The 10844-nt window shown below is 40.5% G+C and overlaps 1 long non-coding RNA gene across 1 annotated transcript; it reads right to left on the bottom strand.

Moving 5' to 3' along the window:
* Window positions 1–5132: 5132 nt before the first annotated feature.
* On the bottom strand, window positions 5133–8317 carry LOC117521060. Its single transcript, XR_004563873.1, has 3 exons — window positions 8216–8317; window positions 8043–8092; window positions 5133–5309 (listed from the first exon to the last, which is right to left on the bottom strand). It is a non-coding gene; the product is annotated as an uncharacterized LOC117521060 (long non-coding RNA).
* Window positions 8318–10844: the final 2527 nt, after the last annotated feature.

A 10844-nucleotide genomic window follows, 5' to 3' on the forward strand; every position in this document is an offset into this window, starting at 1 on the left:
AACCAAAGAGTTGAGAAACAAAAAGGTCACTTTCTAACTAATTGACCATATTTTAATCAATTTCCAGAAGCCAGCTGACATTTGAATCAATCAATCAATCAATTTTTTATATAGCGCCAAATCACAACAACAGTTGCCCAAGGCGCTTTATATTGTAAGGCAAGGCCATACAATAATTATGTAAAACCCCAACGGTCAAAACGACCCCCTGTGAGCAAGCACTTGGCGACAGTGGGAAGGAAAAACTCCCTTTTAACAGGAAGAAACGTCCAGCAGAACCAGGCTCAGGGAGGGGCAGTCTTCTGCTGGGACTGGTTGGGGCTGAGGGAGAGAACCAGGAAAAAAGACATGCTGTGGAGGGGAGCAGAGATCGATCACTAATGATAAATGCAGAGTGGTGCATACAGAGCAAAAAGAGAAAGAAACAGTGCATCATGGGAACCCCCAGCAGTCTACGTCTATAGCAGCATAACTAAGGGATGGTTCAGGGTCACCTGATCCAGCCCTAACTATAAGCTTTAGCAAAAAGGAAGTTTTAAGCCTAATCTTAAAAGTAAAGAGGGTGTCTGTCTCCCTGATCTGAATTGGGAGCTGGTTCCACAGGAGAGAAGCCTGAAAGCTGAAGGCTCTGCCTCCATTCTACTCTTACAAACCCTAGGAACTACAAGTAAGCCTGCAGTCTGAGAGCGAAGCGCTCTATTGGGGGTGATATGGTACTACGAGGTCCCTAAGATAAGATGGGACCTGATTATTCAAAACCTTATAAGTAAGAAGAAGAATTTTAAATTCTATTCTAGAATTAACAGGAAGCCAATGAAGAGAGGCCAATATGGGTGAGATATGCTCTCTCCTTCTAGTCCCCGTCAGTACTCTAGCTGCAGCATTTTGAATTAACTGAAGGCTTTTTAGGGAACTTTTAGGACAACCTGATAATAATGAAATACAATAGTCCAGCCTAGAGGAAATAAATGCATGAATTAGTTTTTCAGCATCACTCTGAGACAAGACCTTTCTGATTTTAGAGATATTGCGTAAATGCAAAAAGCAGTCCTACATATTTGTTTAATATGCGCTTTGAATGACATATCCTGATCAAAAATGACTCCAAGATTTCTCACAGTATTACTAGAGGTCAGGGTAATGCCATCCACAGTAAGGATCTGGTTAGACACCATGTTTCTAAGATTTGGTGGGCCAAGTACAATAACTTCAGTTTTATCTGAGTTTAAAAGCAGGAAATTAGAGGTCATCCATGTCTTTATGTCTGTAAGACAATCCTGCAGTTTAGCTAATTGGTGGTGTCCTCTGGCTTTATGGATAGATAAGCTGGGTATCATCTGCGTAACAATGAAAATTTAAGCAATACCGTCTAATAATACTGCCTAAGGGAAGCATGTATAAAGTGAATAAAATTGGTCCTAGCACAGAACTTTGTGGAACTCCATAATTAACTTTAGTCTTTAGAACTTTAGAATCTGAGCTCTGATCGTGAGAATAAAACACCTTGCTGATTTCCATCTTACAGCTGATCTGCTCTGTGTCAGCCTGATCCCATCAGATCTCAGAACTAAACAGTGCGGGGCCTGGTTAGTACTTGGATCAGAGACCTCTTTGGAACACCAGCGGCTGTGTGTTTCTCCAGGTTACACTGGAGTTGCATCAGGAAGGGCATCTGGCGTAAAACTTGTGCAAAATACCAATGCGGATCTGGCTGTATTTGCGACCCCGAACAAACCGGGAGCAGCTGAATGGACAACAACTTGATTTTCAGCTTAATGAAAAACTCTGAATGCAGTTTCACTCCTGACTCGGGTCAGTTCTTGCTTCACTATGAGCAGAGTGGATATTTAACGGCGGTAGCAACTTGCATTAGTTCCCATTTACTAAAATCCTGATGGACCGTTACCGACTCATACAGACTCAAGATAGTTGTGGTTTACTAGGATCCAGATGGACTTGTAATGACTCGTACAGACTTGAGATTTTTTTCTGTTTACTGGGATCCACATGGACTTGTAATGACAAGTCCATCTGAATCCCAGTAAACAGAAAAAATTTGTTCAGCCCCGGGGTAATTTGTTTTTACTAGAATGAGGTGGACCTGTAACTACTCAGGTTAGTTCTCGTTTACTAGGATCCAAGTAAACCGTGATGTCATGTTCAGACTCTGGTTAGTTGTTGTTTACTAGAGGTCAGGGTCCTATGACTGCCACATGCTGAAGCAGAATATTTACCATCCAAAGTTGAGATAATTTTGTACTTTTTTAATCTCTTTACGTTACAAACAATAAATAAATATCTCCCTACAAAACTGTCTGAAAAACCGAACAGCAAACCGAACAAAAACACTTCCTGTTTGTCTTAAGTCTTTTTTTTTCTCCCCACAGTTCATCTGATCCTGAACAAAACCTCCAGAAGAAGCTTTAACTTAGGGCCTGGTCACACGGCACACGCCGATAGCTGAATGAAGGAAAAAAGTCACAAATCGTTGAGAAAAGATGGACAAATGAGCCTGCACTTCTCCCATCACCGAAAAGCCTGCGAGTCCAGGATGCATAAAAGAACAAAACAAAACCGAAACTAAGAAAAGAAAAAAAGAAGTGAACGGCAACCTTGACGCTTTTGAACAAAATCAAAACGAAACATTCATGATGACGTGACTTGGCAGCGGGTATCGGACCGAGTGCCAGCCTCTGATCATTTCTGCAGCCAGCCTCTGTTCTCCACAGCACCTGCAGGCATAAGATCTGGTTGTCTTGACAACAGATATGTCTTCCCAACAACAACGTGTGCGCACACATACATCCCAGCCACAGACAGCTGGAATGTGCACTGCACATAGCTACAAACGGCTGGAATGTGTGTAAATAGTTAAAGTAGTTGATCAAATGTTCTTGCCACTACTGTTTCTGCATGAAAACGTTGCTTTTCATTCCACACATGGACGAGTCACGTTCAGCTCATCTGAGCTTTAATTATTGATCTGTTCAGATATCGTCAATGTTCGTGCAAGACGATGGACTTGGGACGTTGGACAACAACTAAACAGAACGCTGACGGTACAGGAACTACGCAAACAATGAGGAACCGTCAACACAGAAAGCAAAAGGGATTACGGGAAGAGGCTGTCGTCGGGATTCATTCACATTTTTCAACAGTTTGAAAATTCTGCCAAAGCGCCAGCTACAGGAACAAAGCTGGACGACGGTTAAACGATGTCTCGGAAAGTCGACGCAAGTCCAGATTTCTTGTTTCATTTTGGCTTTGGTGTCCTTCGTTAGTGCCGGGCAAAACCACCTCGTTTCAGTTAATCTGATCAGCTTTTAAGAAGAATGTTGAACATTTATTGTTGAGCGTGTCAATAAACGTTTGCACTGTCTTTATTTTTCAGGCTGTGCTGGCAGATCGTTTATCCACAGACGTTAAGCCATAAAGTTTATTTATTTGAAAAGAATGGAAACAAACAAAACAGTGAACTGTTGCTTCACACAAAGTCGAGGTCGAGCTAAAAATGTGATGGCTCTGATGAGGACACTCACAGTGAAATTAAAAAAAAAAACATGGGATAGAAAAAAACTCACCATGTCATCCAAAGTGTTTGATAAAGGGTTCGTTAATGAGGAACGAAAAACATGGCTAATATCGGAATTCATCATTCAGCTCCTTCAGGACATCATCGCATTCCAGTAATCCATATGAAGACTTTGTGTTTATGTAAACGATAATGAGAAATCCCAATTACAAGCCTCAATACCTCTGACAAATTAAACGGAAGTTAATCTGTTCAATGAAAATGGTAATTATTAGCTTATGATGTTACGTTAGCCAAGTGAATGAAATCCTGCTCTGCCAGGGTATAACAGATAGACATAGTTCGCAGTCAGTCGTAAGACAAAACTGAACATTGTTCACGTAACTGAAAACGTATTATTGTATATGAACTGCACAAGTTAGCAAGCATGCTAACCTATTGCTGTTGCTGCAAGGGCTGAGCTAAGCAACTAGCTTCACTCGTAATGTATAGCTAGGTTGAACTGTATGTTATTTATTAATATACTCTTTCATAAGTTGATTAAATAAATAAACTTTATAGTTTTGATTTTAGATATTTGTGTACAATATTCACGTCAACCCCCCAAATCACTATGGCACCAAATGCTTCCAGCTCCGCCCATTTCACTACCCTCTGTGGACCAATTCAAAGTGCAACCTTAACCTGTCAATTACTTAAACTACCAAAACTATGATTCTCTTTTCAAATCACCTCCAATAAAACGTCAAATTCACAAATCGGCATTCTAGAAATTAAACATTTTCTTTTCATTCACGTCTCTTCTCCAAACATTTAATGACATTTCAAGTATTGCTATCACGTCAACAGGTTTCTGTAAGTAGTCTAGAATAGACACAACAGTGTGTAAGAATCGTGCAGCATTCAGACTACAATTAATCAGAATCTATGACAATTTTTTTTTTTTTTTTACAATAAATCATTGCACTGACACCTACTAGTCAACACTGGTTAATAAGCAGAAACTGGCTCAATTTTAAAGCTAAAAAGTGGTTTTAGTCATTTTTACCATTGCTCAGTCTACAGCGTGCACACAATGCGACTTTGGCAACAGCAGATATGACAGACTGAATCACAGTCACACTAGAAAGCAACATCAACACTGAAGTCAGGCTGTTTTTATTGCTGTTTTTTTATTTTATTTTATTTATTTTTTACTCTGAGTTGTGTTTACATTCAGGGACACGAGTCAGGAAATAAAATGCACCAAACCATGGTCGGTCTTAAATTTGTTTGAAGAGGGAAAAATAATTATGGCCAAGATGCCGCTTTTTTAAATTATTGCTTTCGTAAGTCTGAATTATCATCAAGACAGGGCGGGGCCTCGGAGGATTAACCCGTCCTGTAACTGCAAAACCAGTTACAGGACGGGTCACAAAATGAACTAAAATAGGAAAACTAACTCTTGATGATGTAGTTTCAGCAATAAGTGTAATTTTAAAAACAATTTTCTTGGTTCCACTTTGGACACCCATATTGCTATGTTTTGTTTTCCTGCTTATGTTGCTAAAACAGTGGTGGTGTTCACGTTTTTTTCAGCTCTGAATTGTGGATAATTCTTAACGTTTAGCTTCACAGCATTTTTATTTTTGTATTCTGTAACTTTGCGGTGGAGTGTTTGAGTGAAAGCCGTCAGTAGACACACAGGTCCGGAAACTTCATCTCGTAGACGGGTACGGACTGGTGCTGGGCGTGTCCCGTTGAGATGGAAACCACGCCCGATGGGCTGGGCGGCGGCCTGGAGGAAGACAGGACTTATTAATGTAAGAAACAGCCATTGTGGAAATGCATGTATTAAGACTTTGTGTATTGCACAGCAGAATGAACAGTTTATCGTGTTTATCCTTCATTATTCTGATACATTTTGGAGAAAATTTTAATATAATTAACGTTCGGATGTGTAAACATTTGGATTCACTGCACAGGCAGAAAAATGTGCAAAATGTGAAGTGCGTGGGGATAACTTATGTTTTCATTTGGTCTTATATAAATAGGGATGCACCGATACCACTTTTGTTCAGGGCGAGTACGAGTACATACATTTTGGTACTTGTCGATACAGAGTACCGATACGAATACTTAATGATACCATTACAGTTTTATGATGACTTTGAACGTATGTTTTATTCATGGGTTGTTCCTTACTTTTTGACTATAACTGTTACCAATATCATTAGCTTTGTTTTTATTTTCAAACATTTCACTTAAATCATGTAACTTCACTTTTTGACTTGAATTGTCCTTTAACATGAACTGTGTGTTTCTTAACAAACATGACACTGCCAGACATCTCACTGAAATGTAACATATGGACTTCAGCACTACAAAATATACAACAGGAACAGAACTGAAACTGTCCATCAATAACTTTACTTATGTCTCTGAGCACTAAAAGCCTTTCTTGAAGATGTGAGGGACAGACTCTTTTTGATGAAAAGCAGCTTCTCTGCTTAATCAGCTGTGAGCCTGTTTCTGTTTTTATCTACAACACTGAGCTAAACAGGTTTTCACTCTCTACCCTATTTTTAACTTGTAATTAAATACGTACTGGAAACATACACAAATCCAAAGAGTAAATGTTTTTTTCCCCCAAAGGTGAAACGTAAATATTGGAGGAGCACAGCATGCGCACACATGGCGTCACGCGCGCACACACACACACACACACACACACACACACACACACACACACACACACACGCGCGCGCGCGCGCGCGCGGTGTCGCAACACGAGGCAAAACATAGCAATTTTAACATTATTTTATTTTTTATTTGTGATTCATGGGATAATTTCCTCGCGTTCAGACAGGATAGCCCAGGGGTGGCCAAGTTCGGTCCTCGAGAGCCACCTTCCTGACACTCTTAGTTGTCTCCCTGCTCCAACACACCTGAATCCAATGAAAGACTCGTTAGCAGGCTTTTAATGAGTCTTTCATTGGATTCAGGTGTATTGGAGCAGGGAGACAACTAAGAGTGTCAGGAAGGTGGCTCTCGAGGACCGAACTTGGCCACCCCTGGGATAGCCCGTTGCTTGTGGTAACTGAGCTGTTTAATTCATGAGGTGCAATGAACCAGCTTCTGGCGCAAAGAGCAGCTCGTGGAGGCGAGCGGAGGTTCCGACCACAGCGCACAGAGATTCCACAAACGGATTACCCCTGTAGCAGGCCGAGACACCTGAACACCCACACCAAGGGCTGAACTCACCAACCTGATGTATAATCTCTGCCGCAGAACCCTGATCAGAGTTCTGACGGAGGAACTGTAGTGCAAAGTACCGTAGTCACGGAGGAACTTTTTTCAGCCACACAAGGAATTAAAGTGTTTTTGAGATGTTATGTTCCGAACTCTGGAGACTTCACATGGATTATTTTTCTTCGTATGATGATGAATTCCACTGAAGCCAAGGTAAAACTTTTTTTTACTGTATAAGTGAATTTACTCCGCATGATGGACCAGCTATCAGCCAATCAGTGGACAGCATTGATGGACATATTCGACTTATGAGTAAATTACATGAAAGCCTGCAATAATCCATAAATTAACCGCATCATTGTTAAAGACGCAGTGTTCAAAACGTATGAAAAAGTAGCGGTTATAGTCTGGAAATTTCAGAGTGTGCATGTGAAAATCCCACAATGACAGGCTGACATCATGCTGCTGTAAAGGGGTATCCGGTCAGAGTATTGGAGACATTTTATGATTATGAGTATGAGTAAATGAATACGGGATCGGGCTGATACCCGATACTGGTATCGGCATTGGTGCATCTCTAATATAAATAAATTGAATTGAATTAAAATATTAGCAGCTACCAGATTAGCTAGCTATGCTATGTCACATATCAAAGTTGCAACAGTGACAAAACAAGTCAACACAATTTGTAGTTAGTGTGGAGACAAAATGCTAACACAAATACTAGTGAATGTGTTAGCTAGGTAGCCTAGCCTAGTCACTATAATGTATGCTGAATTGTAGAATGTAGCTTGCATGAAACAATGCAAACAGTCCTGAGTTTATTTGGAAGCAAATTATTTATTGTTACGCTGTTTGTTTCCATTTATCTACTTTTGTTAAACACAAACATTTCTGATTTGACTTCATGATGCATCCAGCTGTTCAAATCTGCACCTACAATTTACGCATCGTTAATCCCTAGCGTAACTGCAGCACCGTTCACAGAAAACCTCACCGGAATATCATTGAAAATAAATGAAGCATATACAAGTGAGGAAAAAGTTCATAAGATTACTTAAATGATTTGGAATAATTTATTTAAATGTCTCTATTTAACAGATAGTGGCTAAATAGCATTCATTACGTGTATTTTAGCAAATAACTTTAATTCAAATAGATGAAAGTCAAACAGATGTAAAATGTTGCAAAAACTTCAAAGTGTTTCATTATTAAATGAGCTAATGCACAACAATTAAAATGAATAATTTGAGTCACTACACAAAACAACTGAACTCACCGGATCGTCAGTTCGAAGATTTGTGCCAGGCGTTCGTGCAACAAGTTTGCCTGCAGAAACGCTCAGAGTGAGTTTTTTCTGTTCCCATGGATACTGCGGTTTCCTGATTGTTACTGTAATCTCTTCCTGCTCAGTGTTTAGTTTTTAATTTAATGATAAGTTAGTTATTTTACCTTGGACTCACAGTGGGCGGCAATCTCCTCAAATGGTGCTTTCTGGAATTTCTCCATTACCTGGCGCCTCTTCTCCGCTCCTGCTCTTCCGACCCGTCGTGTCTGAAAGCAGCCAGATCACGGCTTAATCTCCACCACTGATCTGAAGTCACACAGACATCAACCCCTAACCTCCCCAAAATGAGTATACTGCAGCCTGGTGTCGCCGACCGAATGGTCCCCCCCCCCCCCCCCCCCCCCCCCCAAAAAATTGGCCTCCCTGCCTTCACAGCGCATACGTCATTTTGGAGCATCAACAGCGATTCACCGATTATCTCCTTGTTTCCGCTTCAGACTGTACTCCAGTCATCATCTATCTCAGCGACAGATATCTGAAGCTTTGTACAACAATCATTTCCACATAAATTCAGCATTATTTCATAATAAAAGACGGGAAGCGATCAGAGCGTCACAGCAGCACGTCCGAGTCTGATGTGGGGCTGCTCCCCTACGTCATTTTGTAACGTCAATAGCGATTCACTTATTGCCTTGGTTCTGCTTAAGACTGACTTTAGAATGATTTAGAAGGTTTTAATTTGTCATCTAGTGGTTAATCACATTATTCCCTTTGACTGCTTTGGGTGTTGAGAGTCAGACTCAGAGATTCAGTCTCAGACGCATGCGGAGTGAAGCCGCAGTGCAGGCAGGGCGGACCAATTTTAAGAAAGGACCGTTCGGTTGGCGACACCGGCTGGGGAGTGGGACAAACACAAACATGGCTCCAGGCTTGTTTTGTTCCTTTTCCATGAGAAATAAACACCAGTTAAAATATGTAATTTAAGTGAAGAAACAGATGAGTTAAAAAACCAACCTCTTGTTTATCAGATCAACAAGAACAAAATATTTGATTGTTTTGACAGTGATGTACTGAATAACAAATGTTAGCCAAACTGAACGCTTTCCTGACATAACTATAAGCTTCCTTGAGTTATCGAGCAGAAAGCCAGACTTCTAGTGTTTATCTTCTCTTTTATCCCCCCCACAGTTAGAAATCAGAAAATCAGAGTTCCCAGTTGTCTCTGAATGCAGCAACAGTGGGAAGATTTGTCATTGTGGGATGAAGGTGCTGCATTTAAAGCCAGGTGTAACGATGAGGTCAAAAGATGACCAAAAAAGAAAAAACAAATGAATCTGAGTGAAGGAAATCAACGAGTGACATGGACGAAGACGCAACGAGTCCATAGCGAGTCGAGGACACTTGAACACATCACCTCAAACTCTGTTCTTACCGATCGCCTTCTTTAGGGTCTCAAAGGTGATTTCTTCAGCCAGCTGGGACTAGAGAAAGGGGGGGGGGGGCAGACAGACAGAGAGAGAGAGAGATTTGAATTTCAAAACACAGCTTTACTCACAACAATTAAGTTACATCACTTCCATCGTGCTGTTTGTTGTTGTTTCTTTATGTCCGCATCCGCCAACATGGCCCAATCCTAGGGGGCTAGGACTAGGGCTGCAGCTATTGAATATTTTTGGAATTGAGTATTCTATCGATTATTTTATTGATTAATCGAGTATTCGGATAATAAGTACTTTTGTGTTTTTAAACAATATCAGTGTGCAGGGCTCTCCCTAAGCAATGGCACAATGCCACTGTGCCATCATGCAGATTTTTAGTTTAGGGTGTTCCCTCTCTCTGTGTTTTCCCGGTAATTATTTTGTTTTTTTCACAATGTTGAATTCTGGAGCTTTGCCAAACCATGAGCCCAGGTGATCTGTGAAATCTTCAGTCTGCGGACGGGACATTTTTTTAATTGCATATTTCATTTGCACTTTTTATTACTGTGATTTATTCAGTGTTTAGTGTATATTTATACATGCTGTACAGCGTGCAGCTCAAACCAAAGTCAAATTCCTTGTTTTCTGTGGATACTTGGCGAATAACAAAGCCTTTGAAAAACTGCTGTGGAGTTCAGCGTTTCCACAACAGCTACACTGATAAATTAACTGTACAGCCTTTTGATTAAAAACTCTCATCAAATCTGAATAAAGGCATTTAAAAATAAATTTGAACAGTTAAACATGATTCATTTAAATGCGCATCCTTTCGCTTCATCTACAGAGGTGGAGAGCAGCCAGTGGAGCAAACAGTGTTTTTAAAAAAAATATATAAACACACTGCTTCACTTTAAATGCATAATAATTCCATTTCAGATGATCAGCGTGGACCCTTTCTCTTAAAAGGCTTTATTTTACTCAGCATGTGGCTTTGTAAACTTGTGCTGCTACAATTGATTAGCTTACATTTGTTATGGGCATGCTCTACTGTCTTTTTCCTGTTTTTTTTTTGTGGGAGCGTTACAGCGCCACCTACAGGCCTGGCATATGTACTACAGCTTTAAACAAAGCTTTGAGGCAAAGAATTTGCCTTGAACATTTTTTGCAATTGAATTATTCGAATCACCCGATTAATCGTTTCAGCCCTACCACCGACAGGCGTCAGAAATGGAGCACCAAGCTCCCATTTTGCACAGATGAAGAACATTATTTATGCACCATGTGTCCCTGAAGGTGTCCACATTATCAGTCAGAACATAAAACTGGAAGTCCACTCTGATCCAGGCTGCCAAGAGACCCTTCAGCATAAACTCAG

This window comes from Thalassophryne amazonica, chromosome 12 (assembly GCF_902500255.1).
Source record: "Thalassophryne amazonica chromosome 12, fThaAma1.1, whole genome shotgun sequence".
Lineage (NCBI taxonomy): Eukaryota > Metazoa > Chordata > Actinopteri > Batrachoidiformes > Batrachoididae > Thalassophryne > Thalassophryne amazonica.